Source organism: Salvia miltiorrhiza, chromosome 4 (genome assembly GCF_028751815.1).
Source record: "Salvia miltiorrhiza cultivar Shanhuang (shh) chromosome 4, IMPLAD_Smil_shh, whole genome shotgun sequence".
Classification (NCBI taxonomy): domain Eukaryota; kingdom Viridiplantae; phylum Streptophyta; class Magnoliopsida; order Lamiales; family Lamiaceae; genus Salvia; species Salvia miltiorrhiza.
The window spans coordinates 25,428,941-25,449,691 of NC_080390.1; the positions used below are offsets into that span (position 1 = coordinate 25,428,941).

The following is a 20,751-nucleotide window of genomic DNA, read 5'->3' on the forward strand; positions in this document are numbered from 1 at the left end:
TCTGCGCGCTTCTCATCAGTGTCCACTAACATTGGTGCATATCGTGACAACTGGTTAAAAGCCCTGTCATACTCAGTCACTGTCCCAGCCCTCTGCTTCAAATTCCAGAACTCGTTCTGTTTCTTCTGTCTATAGCATCCCGGTATGTACTTCTCATACAACTCATTCTTAAAATCTTCCCAAGTGAAATTTTTCCACTGTTCCTCAGTCATTGTGCGCCTCACCGACTCCCACCAGAAGTCGGCTTTGTCTACCAGTTGGTAAGACGCGCAAGTCACTTTCTCCCCGTCTTCGCAACAGATGTAGCTGAAAATTCGCTCCACTGCCCTGACCCATTTCTCGGCGTCCGTGGGATCACCCAGACCATCAAACGTTGGAGGCTTTTCCTTACGAAACTTTTCTTCAGCAGTACGATTCGGTGCTACTTGTGGAACAGGCTGTTCAGGGACGAATCCCCTGCCACGTCTGATGCGTCTTCGACTTTTGGGCCATTTGGCCCTATTTTTCTTTTTATTTGTGTCGGTACAGGTCTGTCCGGGGGAAAAACAAAGTTGTGGAGGAAGGAAGGTCAGTGGAGCGGAAACGGAGGAAATGCGGTCAGAATGGGCATTACCGAGCCCAGATTGCTAAGTCATGTTTACCAGCAGGGAGCTTCGGCCAACAAGTACCTCTCCAATTTAACTTGGGGCATGGGAACCTGGAGCAACCCACCTGGTATGAACCACACCGAAGAGAGCAATCCATCTGACCGTTACCACAAGAAGCAGACAGCTAGAGCCACGAAAGGAAAGTCAATCTCGGAGATTTCGAAAAAGCACGTGGAAGATGAAAGAAGAAACTGGAAGGATCAGAAGAATGGGAAAGGTTGACTAAGCTTGCAGCTGGAAGCCATCTTCAATCGGATCAATCAAAGATTGAGCTAATTAAGGAAAGAAGATCCCGGCGAAGATTTGGAGCTGGCGCAGCTAGGGTTAGACCTCAACCATTCGGCAGTATAAAAGACTAATGGTGTGCAGCGTGCAAAGACGTTTGGCACTTGAACTTTTGTTTTTACTTAGCTATTACTTTAATTTGTCGTATGTGGCATCCAAACAATTTACGTTTTAGTACTATTCTCTTTATTTCCGTTGTGTGTTGCATTTGAACAAGATCGAAGGCTTGAAGCCTATGTATTATTTATCTATTCCAGTATTTCCTTTTGCTCCATCATGCGTTTAATCTATTTTGCATTTATGAATTCTGTTATGTGTGAGTAATTCTTTAGGTGAGGTTTTAGGGGTGGAAATAATTGTTGCTAACATGTAAAACATTCGTGAGGCATTTGTTCCTTCGGTTGAATCTCATAGTTCCGGAAGGATCTGTTTGAAACCATGGGCAGTAAGGGCCAAATGGTTGATCTCCGTTCGATAAAACGCTGTCCGTGTCAAGCAAAGGCCAGGGTGTACCAAGATACAATGATCGGTATACCCAAGACCGAGTAGCTGAGCAGCGTCAACAAAAGGCGTTGTAGATCCAGAAGGTGGGGAAAGGATTGATGGGATACATTGTCCTTCCTCAGTCTTGGGCTTCTCTAGAGACTATCCATCAACTGTGACGAGGTATAAAGCCATGGTTATCAAACGAGGAAAGCAATCTCGGCGCCGTAGCATGTCTATGACTGGTCGGCTGACAAAGCCGGAAATGGTTGTGTCCAGGAGGCATGTGTCACTCAAAGCGCAGAGTTGGGGACCTCGGGAGAGAAGGTTGATGAGGGCCATACTTGGTGAGTAACGGGTATGACTACCATTTAAGGAGAAGTGAAGCACTGCCTTGTGACCGGGGATTGTGTGACCTTCGGACCAAGTGACCATAATGGGATCAACCATCCTAAATGTGAATTATAAACCCTTGAAACGCCCCAATGTCTTTGGGCTACGCCTTGGGTTTATAAGGATCATGGACGGATCATCAGTATGCCTATGACCGAAACGAATGTTAACAACAGTTATGACCTAACCAAATAACCTCACCCCCTTGTTATTATTGATCTTGTTTATTTCTTGTGCAGAGTATACAGATTGAGAATTGTGACACCTCAGTTTGTCGTTGGAGAACAAAGTGGTTCCTCACTCCCTGTGGGATTCGACCCTACACTTACCGCTAAGACTAAGTTCTTGTTGTGAGACGTAGGAGCGTGTACTGTCTGTACTGGGCATACACAGGTATTTTGTCCGCACCGCACGACGGGTGTGTGTCAAAATTGGCGCCGTTGCCGGGGAATGACGCGCAACAATTTTGTTCTCTCCTCACTCCATTTTCCGCTACTGGTGTATGCGTGGAACTCGTAGAGCTGTAAGAGCTTTGGTGTTTGATCCTGATACTGATCGTACAGAAAGACGACTGCGCGCAGGAGCTCGAATAGCGAGACGCGAAGCTATGGCAGAGGCTGAACAAGCAGAAGCCGTACCGGAGCAGACCCTCCGACAGTTGGCATACCCAACTAACCTCAACCTGAGGCCGAACGGAATCACCCTACCCGCAAATCCGTTCGCACCTCGTCGGTATGACATGAAGCCCTCATTGCTTCAGATCTTACCGAAGTTCAATGGATACCCAGGAGATGACCCTCATACCCATCTCCAAGATTTCGAGATGACAATCATGCACCAATCAACTGATGAGCAGCAAGAGTATGTCAAGTTGATACTCTTTCCTTTTACCTTGGTCGACAACGCAAGAAGATGGCTGTATGACCTGCCCGAAGGCAGTGTCACTACATGGGCACAACTGCAACAGGCTTTCTTGGAAGAGTTATTCCCAGCAGCACGAGTGGAGCGGATGAGACACTACTACAAAAGTTTACATACATAACAGTGCATAGATAACGGTTTTTTTCAAAAACCGTTATGTATGAGCGCACTTTTAGGAATAGATAACGGTTTTCGAAAAATCTGTTATCTATGTAGTGTTGTCTATATGCATAGATAACGGTTTGAACAAATGCGTTATGTTTTTGCGTTATCTATTAGTTGCATACATAACGGTATTACAAAACCGTTGTGCCACCGTTATCTATGACCATCTTTTATAACGGTTTATTTATAACGTTAAATAACCGTTATGTATAAGAGTCATTTACAACGGTTTTTGAACCGTTATGTATGAGCGTCTCTAAAAACTGTTATGTATAATTTTTTTTATTAATTTTTTTAAAATAATATTATATTATCTTATATTATATTAAAAAATAGTAACAAATAAATTATTTATCCTAAAATTTGAATTTATTCCTAGATATGGACTTTGAAAAATAAAAAATTCATAACATTTTTTTATTTTATTAACACTTATATAAAATCTAAATTAAATATCTAAATTAGAAATCTAAATACCAAAAATTGAATATTAAAAGTGAAAAAAAAGAAAAAAAATTAGAAAATTTAGAAATTAACCCCCCCAAAACTAGAAGCCCTAGTTTTGTTCTTCCTCCCTGTCTCTCTCGACTCTCTCTCCCCTCTTGACTCCGCCGCCGGCGCCGCTGCCCCGAGCCAGCCCGTCGCCGCCCACCCGTGTCGCGCTGTGTCGCGCCGCTGCCGCCCACCCTCGCTGCGTCTCATCTCCTCCCCAAATCTCTCTCTCTCTCTTCGCGATCTCGCTGCCATTTCACCCTCATCGCCTCTCTCTATGGCCTCTGATGAAATCCGGCGAGCCGCCGCTTTCAACGGCTCTATGCTCTGTCTCCCTTCTTTGTCTTCCACAGAACCCCAAATCTAGAACCCTAGGACTTCGACCTCTTCGTGCCGCCCTTTTCCGCCGACCTCTTCTCACGCAGCCTGTACACGCCCAAACCCCTTTCAATTCCTCAATCCCTCTTGCCCAATCACACGATTCGAATCTCAATTGTGTGGAAATGCCAAAGCTAGGGTTCAAATGAAGCTGGAGGGATAAAATCTTCTTCTGCTTCCAATTGATTTGTTGCTGAGAAAGAGGATGTCCGTCGCTGAACTGAATGAGCGGCAGCAGCCATGGCCGCCGGCACACCAGACCCTAATCACCTCTCTTTCTCCTCCAACTCCCGGCGAGCAGTGGCGGAAACGATGCCACCGGCCCACCTTTCTCTTTCCACAGAGAGCTCGTTTATGGTAATTTCTTATTTTGTTCAAAGATTGATTGGATTACAGACTGTTTTCTTTGGTGTACATATGTGTTGCAGATGGCATCTTCATGTTATTTTCTCTATGCACTAAGGCGCTTAAAGCTTATATCGTTTAGTGGTTTATAGGCTGGATTGGGGGTGGATTTAGGTTCTGGTTATTTGCTGAGGGATGAATTGGGGGTTTTCGAGCTATGAGCTCAGGGAAGGATAGTGTAACGCCCTGAGCCCACGGGGGTGGGGTTTCGTTATGCATTTGTTATAGATAGCTTGCTAGAGAACATAAGTTTCAGATACTTCAGTATTTTGAATGCAGTCAAAAAGTCTAGGTTGGACTGTATTTCTATTTGTTTTCAGTTTCTGTAGGAATTAGTTCAATTTAGTGTTAGTAATTAGTCAGAAACAATCATGAAATTGTAGTTGCAGTGTGTTCTTATTTGGGTTTTTTGAAGATCTATATGTGTGAAATCCAAGCTTGTGATACGACTGAATAGTGATGAGAAGACTTTGTATGCTGTCTAGCCTTTATTTCAAGCTGTATTTGTGAATTTGCTGCTTTGGAATTTTATCCAGAAAGAATAAGGTATATTGTGGTTCAATTATCCATTGATGTTTAAGCTAAAATGTTTCAGATAAATTTTGTAATAACTGCATAGTAAAATGGATCAATATAGTGCACGCTGGCAATCTTGTTCATCTACGTCAATGACTTGTCCTTTGTGGTAGGTAAGCATTATATTTTGGTTTTCACCTTTCATTTACTAATTTAACATTATTCTTAGTTGGTCAAATTTGCTATTTTAACCAATCATATATACTGATATAATCTTGTGAGATTGCTGAATTAACTTATGAAAATATGCTGGCAGCTGGTGGATATGTAGTATTATTGGAAGTTTATATTTCTTATACTGCTCTTTTGATTAATCCCTTTGCTGCTTTCTATTTTGCAGCCATGTAATTGTTATGTAGTTGTGGAGAGTGGAGACCCCTCTTGTGTGTGCAATCAAGGCTCGTTCATTTGAATGTATGGATTTGTTGCTTAAGGTACTTGTCTTGTCTAATTATGTGTTTCAACATTCAGTGGAAAGTTGTATCTGTTTATATTCACCGGAGTAGGAATGTAAGTTGATGGTGCAGGCGATCTTCACTGGAAAGTTGTATCTGTTTATATTCATCGGAGTAGGAATGTAAGTTTGGCGTAATTAATTATGATAGCACACAAAGCTTGGTTGAAAAGATAGAATCTGATGTTTGAAATGTGGTTTACTTGTTTCTACAGGTTTGAGTTATATAAATCAAGTTTCTGTGTTTACCACGATTCTACTGAATTTTGATGTCTGCTGTAACTTTCCCCTGCCTGAGATGCTTGGTAATCATTGACTTTCTTTTTTGATTAACTCTACTGCTTGAATGCCTTAAACCAGACATTTAGCTTGATTAAACGGCTACCATTTAGTATTTAGCTTGGTAATCATTGACTTTCTTTTTTGATTAACTCTTTCTGTTTACGATTTCAAAGTGCCATTTCCTTTTTACTCCTACTATATTTTACATTTCCTTTTTACTCCTAATATGCAAGGATAATGTTTCTCCTTTTAGCTGTTTGGGATTTTGTAGTTCCCATGAGGAAAATGTTAATTTACCAGGAGAGAATGTTTCTAGTCCTATGTTTTGTTTGCTTTCTGTTATGTCTTAGTTTTATTTCTGAATTATCAAAATACCAGAATGTTATACTTATTGTGATTCCTTCCTGGTGAATTTTAAATAAAATTATGGTTTTGAAAGTAATTCTTTATTTTTATTTGACAAATAATAGGGTGTTCACCCATCAATTAGTGGTGAAGTTTGGGAATTCTTACTGGGATGTTACGATCCTAGCAGCACTTTTGAGGAAAGAGAGCAAATACGACAGCGTCGAAGGTACTTTTTTCCTTCACTTAGAAGAAAATTGGTTTTGGAGAGAGTTATGTATATTGTTGGCTGGCATATTAGATATGAACTCTTGAGATGGGCATATGCTGCTCTCCCCCAGTTCGTCGTGCCTCGATCTGTCGCTCTCTCGTCCGCCTTTCCCAGAAGGAGTCCACCTCCACCTGGTCCTCCGCCTCCGTGGTGGCGTGAAGAAGAAGCTCGGCTGAGGTGCAGTAACGAAGCCCTCAAGAAGAGATGGAAGAGAAAAGAAGGGCTCAGGTGCACTTTAAGCTACCTCATACGATTGCCTATCTTGGTGCCTATTTTTTTAGTTTGTCACTTTAATAATTCTGAAGGTAGCGGTCATTCTTCATTTTTCACTAAATCTCTATTGCAGATTACTTTCATGAGGAAGAAGGATTTCAGGAAAGAGCAACTAGTTCTTGAGGACTTAGTGCTAGAATACATAGTATGATAGATTTTTGTTTTAGCTATAAGATAGTTGGTACTTTCAATTTTGAATCGAATATGCAATGATGATGTATACTTGATACTTGGTTCATTTGGATGGTAATGTATGAATATTTCGGATGATATATAAAATTGTTATTGTTGATTTTATCATTTTGTCGTTTTATAAAAATTGCAAAATTTAAAAATATACTACAATTATAAAAAGTGCAAAAAAACTGTTATAAAAGGTGCAAAAAATCGTTATGTATTCTAATCAAAGATAACGGTTAAAATCGTTATAAAAACTACAAAAATCGTTATAAAAAGTGCAAAAAATCGTTATAAAAAGTGCAAAAAACTGTTATGTATTCTATCAAAGATAACGGTTAAAACCGTTATAAAAAGTGCAAAAAACTGTTAACTATGATAAAAAAAAAAAAATTAATACATAACGGAAAAATCTTAATACATAACGGTGAAAAACCGTTATGTATTCTATCAAAGATAACGGTTAAAACCGTTATAAAAAGTGTAAAAAACTGTTAACTATGATAAAAAAAATAAAAAAAAAATAAAAAAAAATTAATACATAACGGAAAAATCTTAATACATAACGGTGAAAAACCGTTATGTATTCTATCAAAGATAACGGTTAAAACCGTTATAAAAAGTGTAAAAAACTGTTAACTATGATAAAAAAAATAAAAAAAAAATAAAAAAAAAATTAATACATAACGGAAAAATCTTAATACATAACGGTGAAAAACCGTTATGTATAACCTTTATAGATAACGGATGCGTACTGTTATGTATGACGCATCGTACCGTTATCTATGCTACTATACATAACGGTTTTGAAACCGTTGTGTATGACGTATAGAATAGATAACACCACTATACACAACGGTTTTTTTGCTCATAGATAACGGATAAAATCCGTTATCTATGAGCGTTTTTCTAGTAGTGAGATGGGATATCCGCAGCATCAGACAAGATGGGCTAGAATCCTTCTATGAATACTGGACGAGATTCAAGAGAATGTTAAGCAATTGTCCTCATCACCAAATCTCTCCAAAAGATCAGGTGAAGAGTTTTGTAAAAGGCATGCGGAAGAACGATCGCAGTTTGGTCCTAGCAGCCTGCAATGGATCGTTGATGAGTAAGACCCCATTGGAGGTCTTCCAATTGTTAGGCACCATGGCAGAAGAATCACGCGATGAAGGACATGTAAGGAATCTGGAAAAACCGAGGAGAGCTGAAGAGAAGGAAGAGATGTCTAAACTGGAGAAAACTATGGAGAAGAGCATGAACGAACTCAAGGAACTTCTGTCGGGCTTGACTATACCGAAGAAGATTCGCCAGTGTGGCCTTTGCGATGCCACAGGACATCAATCTGAAAATTGCCCAAATTTTGGCGAGGATATTGTTGATGTCAATGCCATTGGAGGACATGATGGGAATCCACGAAAGTATGATCCCTATGCAAACACTTACAATCCGGGGTGGAGAGATCACCCCAACTTTCGGTGGAAGCAAGATGGTCAGCCCCAACAGCAGAACAATATGGGCGCACCAGTGCAACGTCCTCAGTATAATCAGAACCAGCATCAACAACAGTACCAGTTGGGACCACCTCAGCACCACAACCAGAATCAACATCAACCCCCTTATCAACCACCACATCGGAGAGCACCTTGGGAAGAAGCCATCGAAAGCATGGCTAAGGAGAGTGATAAATTTCGCAAAGAAATTCGTGCCGGGATGAACCAGACTAATCAGCAAATTAGTCACTTGACTAAAGCAATGGCCAAACTGGAGGAGAACGCTGGTAAACTCCCAGCCGTGGGAATCAACCCCAGAGAGCATGCCCAAGTAGTGCTAACCGAGTTTCCTGAAGGAGAGGAAAAGGAGGAAGAATTGTTAGCAGAGGCTGAATTGCTTCGAGGAAGCTGGAGTAAGAGTGGGAAAGGTCCAACTGATGAGCAAGCTGGAGGTAGCAACCCAACCGAGGCACCCTACCCAGGACGCCTGAAACAAAAAGCTAGAGAAATGGAAGCAAGTGAAATGATGAAGATGTTTCAAAAGGTTGGGTTGAGCATACCTCTACTCGATGCTATCAGGAAAATTCCAAAATATGCCAAATTCTTGAAAGATCTTTGTTCAAGAAAAGTCAAAATGGAGGAAGAAGTCCGATACGTGATGGGAGAAAGTGTTTCGGTGGTGATCCAACGGAAGCTACCCACGAAGCGAAAGGATCCAGGGATGTTCACCATTCCGTGCAACATAGGAGGAACCAACATGGATAAAGCGATGATGGATCTGGGAGCCTCCATCAATGTGATGCCATTGGCTGTATACAAGAGATTGAATATTGGTGAGATGAGGGACACCCGTGTGGTCATACAGTTGGCTGACAGGTCCAACGCTTACCCTGAAGGAGTGGTGGAAGACGTACTGATCAAGGTTGGGGATTTGATTTTCCCAGCAGATTTTTATGTTCTAGATACCGGACCCAAAATAGGAAAGAATGCCATATTATTGGGGAGGCCATTCATGATGACCTCTGGAACTAAGATCGATATGAAAACCGGAATCTTGACATGTGAATTCGATGGAGTCCAAGTGGAATTCAACATCTATGAGACCATGAAGAGGAAACAGGCAAGGGAAACGGTAGACATGGTCGATGTATTTGAACCTTTGGTGCAGGAACAAGGGATTGTTTTTGGTTCCAGGGATACTACAGAGAAGGTGATCTAGTATGGTCTGACTGATCGGGATGCAGAACATATGGAGGATGATGAGATGAAGGAAGCCATCATGGAGCTTTACTCTCTCCGAGAAAGCACTTTAGAAGCCGAGGTTGAGGTAGACCAGAAGATCAAGGAATTAATCAAGGAGGTCTATCTAGCTGGGGGAACAGAGGCAAGCAAACCGGAGTTATTGGCTCAGTATGGGCAGAACGAGAAGCTGTTACCTTCAATTCAAAAAGCACCCGTTTTGGAGCTCAAGCAATTACCTAAGCATTTGCAGTATGCTTATTTGGGACCAGAAGAGACGCTACCAGTTATCATCAGTTCTGATCTAACCGTCGTGCAGCAAGACCGATTGGTCAGAGTATTACGAGAAAACAGGGAAGCCATCGGTTGGACGTTAGCTGATATTAAAGGCATCAGTCCCACGGAATGCATGCATCATATTTACCTTGAGGAGGGAGCCAAACCCGTTCGAGACTCTCAAAGGAAGATGAACCCGGTCATGAAGGAAGTGGTATTGAAAGAAATTCTAAAACTGTTGGAATTGGGAATCATCTATCCCATATCCGATAGCCAATGGGTAAGTCCAGTCCATGTCGTACCGAAGAAATCTGGGATACATGTTGTGGAGAATGATCAGGGCGAGCTTGTGCCCACCCGATTGCAAACTGGATGGAGAGTTTGCATTGATTATAGGAAACTGAATGATGCAACCAGGAAAGACCACTTCCCATTGCCCTTTATCGACCAGATGCTGGAGAGATTGGCCGGTAATGCCTATTACTGTTTTCTAGACGGATATTCTGGATACATGCAAATCTTTGTGGCACATGAAGACCAGGAGAAAACCACTTTCACCTGCGTATTTGGAACATTTGCATACCGGAGAATGCCATTCGGACTATGCAATGCACTAGGAACCTTTCAACGGTGCATGAAGAGCATATTTTCCGATTTGCTGGAGAATTGCATTGAGGTCTTCATGGACAACTTCACCGTATATGGGAGCTCTTTCGACACATGTTTGAAACATCTAGAGCTTGTATTAAAAAGGTGTGTGGAGAAGAGCCTGGTCCTTAACTACGAAAAATGCCATTTCATGGTAAGGGAAGGAATAGTGCTGGGGCACGTGATTTCAGAAAGGGGAATTGAAGTGGACAAGGCGAAAGTTGATTCCATCGCCAAATTGCCCTACCCTACAACCGTAAAGCACATACGGGCATTTCTTGGCCATGCAGGCTTCTACCGGCGATTTATCAAAGACTTCGCCAAGATTGCCCAGGTCATGACCAGACTTCTTCAACAAGATGTGCCGTTTGAGTTTGATGATGATTGCAAGGAGGCATTCACGATTCTAAGAAGCAAGTTGGTATCAGCCCCCATTATTCAACCTCCGGAGTGGGACTTACCATTCGAGATCATGTGTGATGCCAGCAACCACGCCGTTGGAGCAGTACTGGGGCAGAAGAAAGACAAAGAAAGTTGCGTGATCTACTACGCATCCAAAACACTGAATCCGGCACAGTGCAGCTATACCACTACTGAGAAAGAACTCTTGGCGGTGGTGTTTGCCATAGAGAAGTTTCGTTCCTACCTTTTGGGAACAAAGGCGGTGGTCTACACGGATCATGCCGCGTTGAAATACTTGATGGCCAAGAAGGAATCCAAACCTCGACTCATCAGGTGGATCTTATTGTTACAAGAGTTCAATATAGAAATGAGGGACAAGAAAGGAGCTGCGAACCTTGTGGCGGATCATTTGAGCAGGTTGCAACTGGAAGAGGATGATGGTATGCCCATTACCGATACCTTTCCAGACGAGAAGCTATATTCCATGAGCACCTTAGAGGAAGAAGAAGAACTGTGTGCTCTAACCAAGCAGGAACCCTGGTATGCGGACATAGCTAACTACCTGATTACCAAGGAGTTACCCCCAGGATTGACAAGGTTCGAACAATGGAAGTTACTCGTGCAAGCACGATACTACTACTGGGAGGATCCATATCTCTGGAGAACGGGAGCAGATCAGGTCATACGGAGATGCATACCTGAGGATGAGCATGCCCAAATCTTGGACATGTGTCATGGAACAGCAAATAGTGGTCATTTTGGAGGAAAGCGCACGACCCACAGAATTTTGGAAAGTGGATTCTACTGGCCCACGATATTTGCGGATGCAAGAAAATGGGTACAGAGCTGCCCGAAATGCCAGATGACTAGAGGTATTACCGCAAAGGATGAAATGCCACAAGTTCCAATCATGCCGGTCGAAATTTTCGACGTATGGGGGATTGACTTTGTGGGGCCCTTCCCAAGGTCAAAGAACTACGAATACATTCTGGTGGCAGTGGATTACGTATCAAAGTGGGTTGAAGCCAAGGCAACCGCAAGTAATGATGCTCATACCGTGGCAGGTTTCCTGAAGGAACAAGTGTTCGGGAGATATGGTATACCCAAAATTCTAATCAGCGATCAGGGGTCTCATTTTTGTAATGCCATTATCAGAGCGCTAACCAAGAATATGGGGGTGACACACAAGGTCACCACTGCATATCACCCCCAAGCGAATGGCCAAGCCGAGATTTCCAATAGGGAGATAAAGAGCATCCTGGAAAAGGTGGTGCACCCCAACCGCAAGGACTGGAGTGATCATTTAGGGGATGCGTTGTGGGCATACAGAACTGCTTTCAAAACACCCATTGGAATGTCCCCGTTTCGTTTGCTTTATGGGAAAAGATGTCATTTGCCTGTGGAAATCGAACACAAGGCGTCCTGGGCAATCAAGCAGATTAACCTCAGTATGACTCTAGCTGGAGAAACACGAAAGTTGCAGCTGAGTGAGTTAGAAGAGCTTCGGTTGGAAGCTTACGACAATGCGGTACTCTATAAAGAGCGAACCAGAAGGATCCATGATGCCAAGATCAGGAAGAAGGAATTCTTGGTAGGACAAAAGGTCCTACTTTTCAATTCACGCTTCAAGATGATGGCTGGGAAGCTTCGTTCAAAGTGGTCAGGACCATTCGTGATCAAAGAATTTTTTTCAAACGGAAGCATTGAAGTGTATGATCACAATGGAGTTGATACGTTCGTGGTGAATGGGCATCGCCTAAAGCCCTATCATGAGCTTGCTGAAGTAGAAAAGGAGAAGGAGGAATGCCACCTTCTCGACCCTGAGTACGAGTAACGAGTGAAGAAGAGTCGAGCTCAAGACGAGAAACAAGAGCGTTTGCTGGGAGGCAACCCAGTGTGGTATCTTCGGTATGGTCTTTACCGAATTTCTTTTTGTTTCTTCTATTTTATTTTGTTTTGTTTTGTTTGGATGCACTGACTTGCAGGAGAAATGGGCCGGCGAAAGCATAAGGGCGGAGGCCCAGTGGTGATTTCAAACCCACTTTTGGGAGTTTTGCAAGCAGAAGAGGGCTAACCGAGGAAGGATGACGTCAGAAAGGCGGATGCAGCAGACGGACATGATGTGATGGAAACGTTTGGGTTTCCGAAGGAAAATTTGAATTTCAAATTTTGGGGAGATTATTCTTTCCTTAATTCTAAAATCTGCCATAACCGTCACCCCCACTTCCCTTAAAACACTACCCCCACTTCTCCCAAAAACCCTAAATCTCCATAACCGCTACACACGATCTTCACCACATTCCACTGCCTTCAATTTCAGTAACTGCTCGTACCACTTTAAAAACCACCCAGTCCCATAATTTCCTACCCCAAAACCCTAACCTCTCAAGCACATTCTCAATCCTAGGCACCCGCAATGGCGAAAATAAAAGGTGAAACTGGTTCCGGGAGCACTCAAGTCCCGGCGAAGAAGAAGGCTGCCAAGCCCCGACCTCCGACTAAACGGACCACCAGACGAACCGCATCCGAGGAAACATCTACCAAAGCTACAGAAGTTCCGGTCGTGGTCAGTCAGACAGAGGAAATAGGGCCAGAAGACGTTCCTGTGGAAGAGGAGCATGAGGCCGAAAAAGAGGCGGCAGGGGAAATGGTCGAGAAATCGGAAAAGGCCATTGAGGAAGAACAGGTCGCACCTACCCCACCGGTGAAAAAGCCTAGGAAAGCTCTGAAGAAAACAACTCCCGCTCGAACTGCCAAAGAGCGGGAATCCACTCCGATCCTCCCTGCACCACAGGCGCCATCTCTCGAGGAAGGGAAGACGGCGACGGCGTCTGAAGAGGGAGAAGAAGAAGAAGGAGAGGAGGCCACCCAAGAGTTTGAGATGGAGGCCTTCACCCCTCAAAGCAAGGTGGCAAGGGTCGGAGCAAAAAGGAAGTTGGACGTCACCAAACCCCCTCTGCCCACGAAGACCAGACCGGCGACGGCTGGAAGTAAGACGAAAGGCAAGGAGATCCAGAGCAGAACTAGGAGAGCAACCCCCGCTGAGAAGGGAAAAAGCAAGCAAACCGAGGAAAATCCGGAGAGAACTGAGACCGTGGATAGCTCCAGATCTGAGGAGGTTTTGGCGCCAAAGAAACCCACCTCCAGTACAGTGATGCGTCTTCGACTTTTGGGCCATTTGGCCCTATTTTTCTCTTTCTTTTGTTTTGTTTGAGTCGTCTTGGGGAGAAAACAGGTATTCAAGAGGATGAACCTCGGAAAAGGGCATATGCACGAAATATGGTCAGAATGGGCATTACCGGACTAAAACTATCCAAGCTTCCAGAAGTGAAACTTACCAGGAAGAGAGCTCGGCGAAGTACCCCTCAGAACCATTCGAGGCGCGGTAATCTCCGAAGTGTACCACCTGGTGGGAGGCTAACCGAAGGAAGCAGTTGGTAAGGCCAGAACAGCAGTCGCAGTCAACACAGATGGGCTATATATGAACCAGGAAGAGAGCTCGGCGAAGTACCCCTCAGAACAATTCGAGGCGCGGGAACGTTCGAAGTGTACCACTTGGTATGAGGCTAACCGAAGAAAGAAGCTAGTATGACCATTCCCATCAACAGCAGTCAACAGCTGGAGCTATATATGGAAAGACGTGTGGAGGAGATTGCATGGAAGATTCTGGCGAATTCTAGCAATGGAAGGATCTGGAATAATGTGGAATCAACCCCAAATCCGCTGGAGATCCATTAGCTATCAAATCAAATCAAGGATCAAGCTAAATATGGAAGGAAATAATCTGCCAGATTTGGTCTGCCGGCTAGGGTTTACCGAATTGCTATATAAACCTCAGCATGTGTGGCTGGCAGAGGGCAGTTTGGCAGTTTTAGGAGTTTTACATTCAGTTTTCACAACTCATAGACGAATTTTTAGTGCTCTTCTAGACTTAGATTTTAGTTAGTTCACCAAGAAAATAATTTACTTTTAGTTCTTTTACATTTTTCGTACCAAACACTTTATTTGCTTTTCGTATTTCAATTCCGTTGTGACGAACAAAGCCAAGGTTGTTGCCTTAGGTATTTTTATATCAAGTATTTCGAATTTCCTTTCATTCATGTGTTTATTTTATTTTGCATTTACATTTTTCAATATGCGTGAGTAGTTCCCTTGGTGAGGTTTAAGGGGTGGAAATAATTGTTGTCAATATGTAAACATTTGTGAGGCATTTGTTCTTTCGGTTGAGTCTCGTGGTTCCAGACGGATTTGTGCCAAACCATGGACAGTAGGGGCCTAACGGGTGATCTCCGTTCGGTAAAACGATGTTCGTGTTAAGCAAAGGCCAGGGCATACCAGGGCGTGAGAACCGGTATACCCACGACCGAGTAGCTGAGCAGCGTCAACAAAAGGCGTTGTAGATCCGGAAGGTGAGGAAAGGATTGATGGGATACACTGTCCTTCCTCAGTCTTGGGCTTCTCTAGAGACTATGCATCAACTGTGACGAGGCATAAAGCCATGGTTATCAAACGAGGAAAGCAATCTCGGCGCCGTAGCATGTCTATGACTGGTCGGCTGACAAAGCCGGAAATGGTTGTGTCTAGGAGGCATGTGTCACTCAAAGTGCGGAGTTGGGGACCTCGGGAGAGAAGGTTGGTGAGGGTCATACTTGGTGAGTAACGGGTATGACTACTATCTAAGGAGGAGTGAAGTACTGCCTTGTGACCGGGGATTGTGTGACCTTCGGACCAAGTGACTACAATAGACTCAACCATCCTAAGTGTGAAGTATAGCCTCTTGAAACGCCCCAATGTCTTTGGGCCACGCCTTGAGTTTATATGGATCATGGACGGATCATCAGTATGCCTATGACCGAAATAAATGTTGACAACAGTTATGACCTAACCGTAAACCTTACCCCTTGTTATATTTGATCTTTGTTTAAGTTTACTTGTGCAGATAAACAGGTTGAGACCGTGACAACTCAATTTGTGCACCCGAAGAGTAAAGTAGTTCCTCACTCTCCGTGGGATCGACCCTATACTTGCTGCTAAGACTATTCTTTGGTTGCAAGCAATAGGAGCGTGTACTGTCCGTTTAAGGCATACACAAAATATTTTTGATACCGCGCGCCGGGCGACGGGCACGCGCGTCGCATCAAATTGGCGTCGTTGCCGGGGAGTGACGCGCAATAATTTTACTCTTCACTTTTCATCTTCCGCTTACTGTGAGACGCGGTACGGCGAGACGCGGGATGGCAACTGCTGCCCCGCAGACCATGCGTCAACTGGCATTCCCGGCTAACCTGAACCTGAAGCCCAGCGATATAACCTTACCGACCATCGAAGGCCGGTATGAGCTGAAGACAGACCTGATCCAACTCATGTCCAAATTCCATGGCATGCTTGAAGATGATCCAATCACACATCTCCGAGACTTCGAGATGATATGCTCTACGGAGGATAACCAGGCATCCATGGGAGAATACATCAGGTTGCTCTTGTTTCCTTTCACACTACAAGGTAGGGCAAGGAATTGGTACTATGGCTTGACCGCTGGCAGTGTGACCACATGGGCTGAGATGCAACAAAAGTTCCTAGAGCGGTATTACTCAGCAGCAAAAGTCTTCAGTATGAGGAGGACCATACAGAACATCAAACAAGGAGAGCTCGAATCATTCTACGAGTATTGGAGCCGATTCAAAGGGTTATTGGAAGAATGCCCACACCATCAAATTCCTGAATATAATCTGGTGGAGCACTTCATAATGGGACTTAAGAAATACGAGAGAAAACTCGTTATTGCGGCATGTGGAGGTTCGATGTTTGACAAGACACCCAAAGATGTTTTGCAAGTCATTGAATGTATGGCTACGGAGTTGGGAGCATATGAATGCAATCTGGAAGCACCAAAGAATGTGGAGAATGGCAACCTTAACGAGTGGAAGAATGAGATCATAGAGCTCAAACAACTTGTCGTAGTCTTGATCACACCGGAGAATGTTCGTCAGTGTGGCCCAGACCACATGACCGAGCATCAGACTGATGGATACCCTTTCTCCCTAAAGGATGGACCAATGGAAGATGTTGCTATGGGAAAAAATGATGACCAGCACGAGAAGTATGATCCACTCTCTCACTCTTACAATGTTGAATGGAGTAAAGATCCAAGCTCCCAGTGGGGATATGGAGAAGGAAAAAATCAACAACTGCTTCCAGTACAGGGCATATCACAGACACCCTCGTCCCAACCAGAACCACAAGGAGAACCAACTTGGGAGGAGTTAATGGAAGCGATAGCAAAGGATGCTGAACTCTTCGAGTCTGAAACAAAGGCTGGTATCGATCTGACCGAAGAAGCTGATGGAGCAACACTGCAAGAGGAGAATAATTCAGAAAAGCAGCATGTCAGTATGCTCAAAACGCCAAGCACTGCAGCTAAATCAACCGGAAAAGGCATACCGACGTTTGAAGAATCTGTCAGAGAAGCTCATACAGAAGAGATTGCCCAGAAACTGCCAACTACCGCACCACCTTGGCCGAATATCTTGGAGAAAGCAAATAATCAAAAACGGCCACTAACTCAAAATGCCAGCCATTTGGAGAAGAAGGCAAGAATGGAAAAGGCTGGAAAGTCAGAATCTGTGGTGGCGGTCATACCGGAGAAGGAGTTGCTGAAAGATCTTACTAATGCTGCCAAACATGAAGAGTGGCTGGAATCATATTTTTTGGAGGAACTCAGCCAGGAAACCCCAGGAAACAAGGTTGGACCATCTCGATCTGAAGATGAAGTTGAACCAAAGATGCAACAAGACCATGAGGAATGGAGCAAGGCATACGGTAGTGCTGGAGTAAGCAAGGAAATTGGAAGGCAAGTCTTTGATCCAGGCATACCGATGATGGAGAAAAGTTTTCTCGTAAAACCCTATGTTGCATGAGGGAATGGACAACGTCGAGCTCGAGACAATAAACAAGAGCGCTGACTGGGAGGCAACCCAGAATAAGGTCGCTGGTATGACCATTACTGCTTTAGTTTCATGTTTTTTTTTTATTTTCCTTGTGTTTTGTGTTTCTTGGAGGACTAACCATGCAGAAGAGTTGAGCTGGACCCTATGCATTGAAGATCAAAACCCACTTTGCGAAGCAAAGTGTGTAGGTGGGATCGGTGGAGACATGAAGGGTGGTCAAGGGATTACCGCATCAACAGTATGATTGGTCAGGGTCTGCCCGACTGGCAAGACCTTTGCATTTTGAAGGATCGGGAAATTCATTCGCCCACTCTCCACCACTCCATAGCTGCTACACATGATCTCAACGCCATACTGATGTCAAGGAAATTTCGTTGGACATTTGGGATGCATTCCACCGAGTCCTCACACTCCATGAATAAGTTTTCTCTCCTTAGTGTAGTCTTTGTTTTTCTTTTGAGTCTTGAGTTAGAGTCTGTCTGCACATGTTGTTGGTATTGGTGATTCATGCATGCTATTTGGTTTGACTGGTTTGTTGGTATGATGAGCATGATCACATGATAGCAGTAGAGAGCATACTGAATACTCCCACCTGTGAGATCTGAGCCAAAATTGCATTTATTTTCTGTGTGACTATGCTGCTTGGTAACCCTAGAACTTGTTAATAGATTTGAGCTAGTTGGTATAATTTACATGATTAGGGCAATTTCTTCAATCTAGAGCCCCAGAATTATTTCCTTGAGCTTTAAATGATAAACCTTTGCTAAACCACTTTGAGCCGAATTATCTCTTTTGTAAACCCTTGAATTGAAATGGATGAAAAGGTGTGACTTCCACACTATGCAAAAGATAAAGGGAAGCTTATTGCTCTAAGTGAAAAATCATAACTTGAGAAAGGAAGGTCTGGGCACAAAAATGAAATAATAAATTTGCTTGAATTGAAGAAGTTAAATTATTTCGTGCCAAAAATAAAGGGAGAAGATGAAGTGGGTGTGTCAGTACTGAATAAGATAGGTCGGTATGACTGGAACCAAGTTTTAAACTACTTATCCAGAAATCCTTACCTCCACTCCGTATGCCCCACTACAACCTTTAAAAGACCCTTTGATGAATTATACAAATTTGAACACTTGCTATGAATCCATGATCAAGCCTACAGGTGACCTAATGCAGCATAGTATGAGAGTATACACTTAACCATACACTTGAGTGTGTGAGAGAAACTGCTATCTCTACATGTGATTTTTCTGCTCAATGGTTTGCGGTATGACATTACGGATGATGCATGCATGTTTGATCTGAACTGATAACTGTGCAGTTTCGTGTCTTGAGTCTTTATTTCTTTTCTTTCTTCTCTTTTCGTCAGTGTCTTTTGTGAATCCATCTGCATACTTGAGGCAAGTATGGTTTAAGTGTGTAGGTGTGATGCGTCTTCGACTTTTGGGCCATTTGGCCCTATTTTTCTCTTTCTTTTGTTTTGTTTGAGTCGTCTTGGGGAGAAAACAGGTATTCAAGAGGATGAACCTCGGAAAAGGGCATATGCACGAAATATGGTCAGAATGGGCATTACCGGACTAAAACTATCCAAGCTTCCAGAAGTGAAACTTACCAGGAAGAGAGCTCGGCGAAGTACCCCTCAGAACCATTCGAGGCGCGGTAATCTCCGAAGTGTACCACCTGGTGGGAGGCTAACCGAAGGAAGCAGTTGGTAAGGCCATAACAATAGTCGCAGTCAACACAGATGGGCTATATATGAACCAGGAAGAGAGCTCGGCGAAGTACCCCTCAGAACAATTCGAGGCGCGGGAACGTTCGAAGTGTACCACCTGGTATGAGGCTAACCGAAGAAAGAAGCTAGTATGACCATTCCCATCAACAGCAGTCAACAGCTGGAGCTATATATGGAAAGACGTGTGGAGGAGATTGCATGGAAGATTCTGGCGAATTCTAGCAATGGAAGGATCTGGAATAATGTGGAATCAACCCCAAATCCGCTGGAGATCCATTAGCTATCAAATCAAATCAAGGATCAAGCTAAATATGGAAGGAAATAATCTGCCAGATTTGGTCTGCCGACTAGGGTTTACCGAATTGCTATATAAACCTCAGCATGTGTGGCTGGCAGAGGGCAGTTTGGTAGTTTTAGGAGTTTTACATTCAGTTTTCACAACTCATAGACGAATTTTTAGTGCTCTTCTAGACTTAGATTTTAGTTAGTTCACCAAGAAAATAATTTACTTTTAGTTCTTTTACATTTTTCGTACCAAACACTTTATTTGCTTTTCGTATTTCAATTCCGTTGTGACGAACAAAGCCAAGGTTGTTGCCTTAGGTATTTTTATATCAAGTATTTCGAATTTCCTTTCATTCATGTGTTTATTTTATTTTGCATTTACGTTTTTCAATATGCGTGAGTAGTTCCCTTGGTGAGGTTTAAGGGGTGGAAATAATTGTTGTCAATATGTAAACATTTGTGAGGCATTTGTTCTTTCGGTTGAGTCTCGTGGTTCCAGACGGATTTGTGCCAAACCATGGACAGTAGGGGCCTAACGGGTGATCTCCGTTCGGTAAAACGATGTTCGTGTTAAGCAAAGGCCAGGGCATACCAGGGCGTGACAACCGGTATACCCACGACCGAGTAGCTGAGCAGCGTCAACAAAAGGCGTTGTAGATCAGGAAGGTGAGGAAAGGATTGATGGGATACACTGTCCTTCCTCAGTCTTGGGCTTCTCTAGAGACTATCCATCAACTGTGACGAGGCATAAAGCCATGGTTATCAAACGAGGAAAGCAATCTCGGCGCCGTAGCATGTCTATGACTGGTCGGCTGACAAAGCCGGAAATGGTTGTGTCCAGGAGGCATGTGTCACTCAAAGTGCGGAGTTGGGGACCTCGGGAGAGAAGGTTGGTGAGGGTCATACTTGGTGAGTAACGGGTATGACTACTATCTAAGGAGGAGTGAAGTACTGCCTTGTGACCGGGGATTGTGTGACCTTCGGACCAAGTGACTACAATGGACTCAGCCATCCTAAGTGTGAAGTATAGCCTCTTGAAACGCCCCAATGTCTTTGGGCCACGCCTTGAGTTTATATGGATCATGGACGGATCATCAGTATGCCTATGACCGAAATAAATGTTGACAACAGTTATGACCTAACCGTAAACCTTACCCCTTGTTATATTTGATCTTTGTTTAAGTT

General features: G+C 43.5%; 1 pseudogene; it reads left to right on the top strand.

Moving 5' to 3' along the window:
- Positions 1-20,751, top strand: part of LOC131023203 (uncharacterized) — a 71,165-nt pseudogene that overhangs the window by 36,492 nt on the left and 13,922 nt on the right.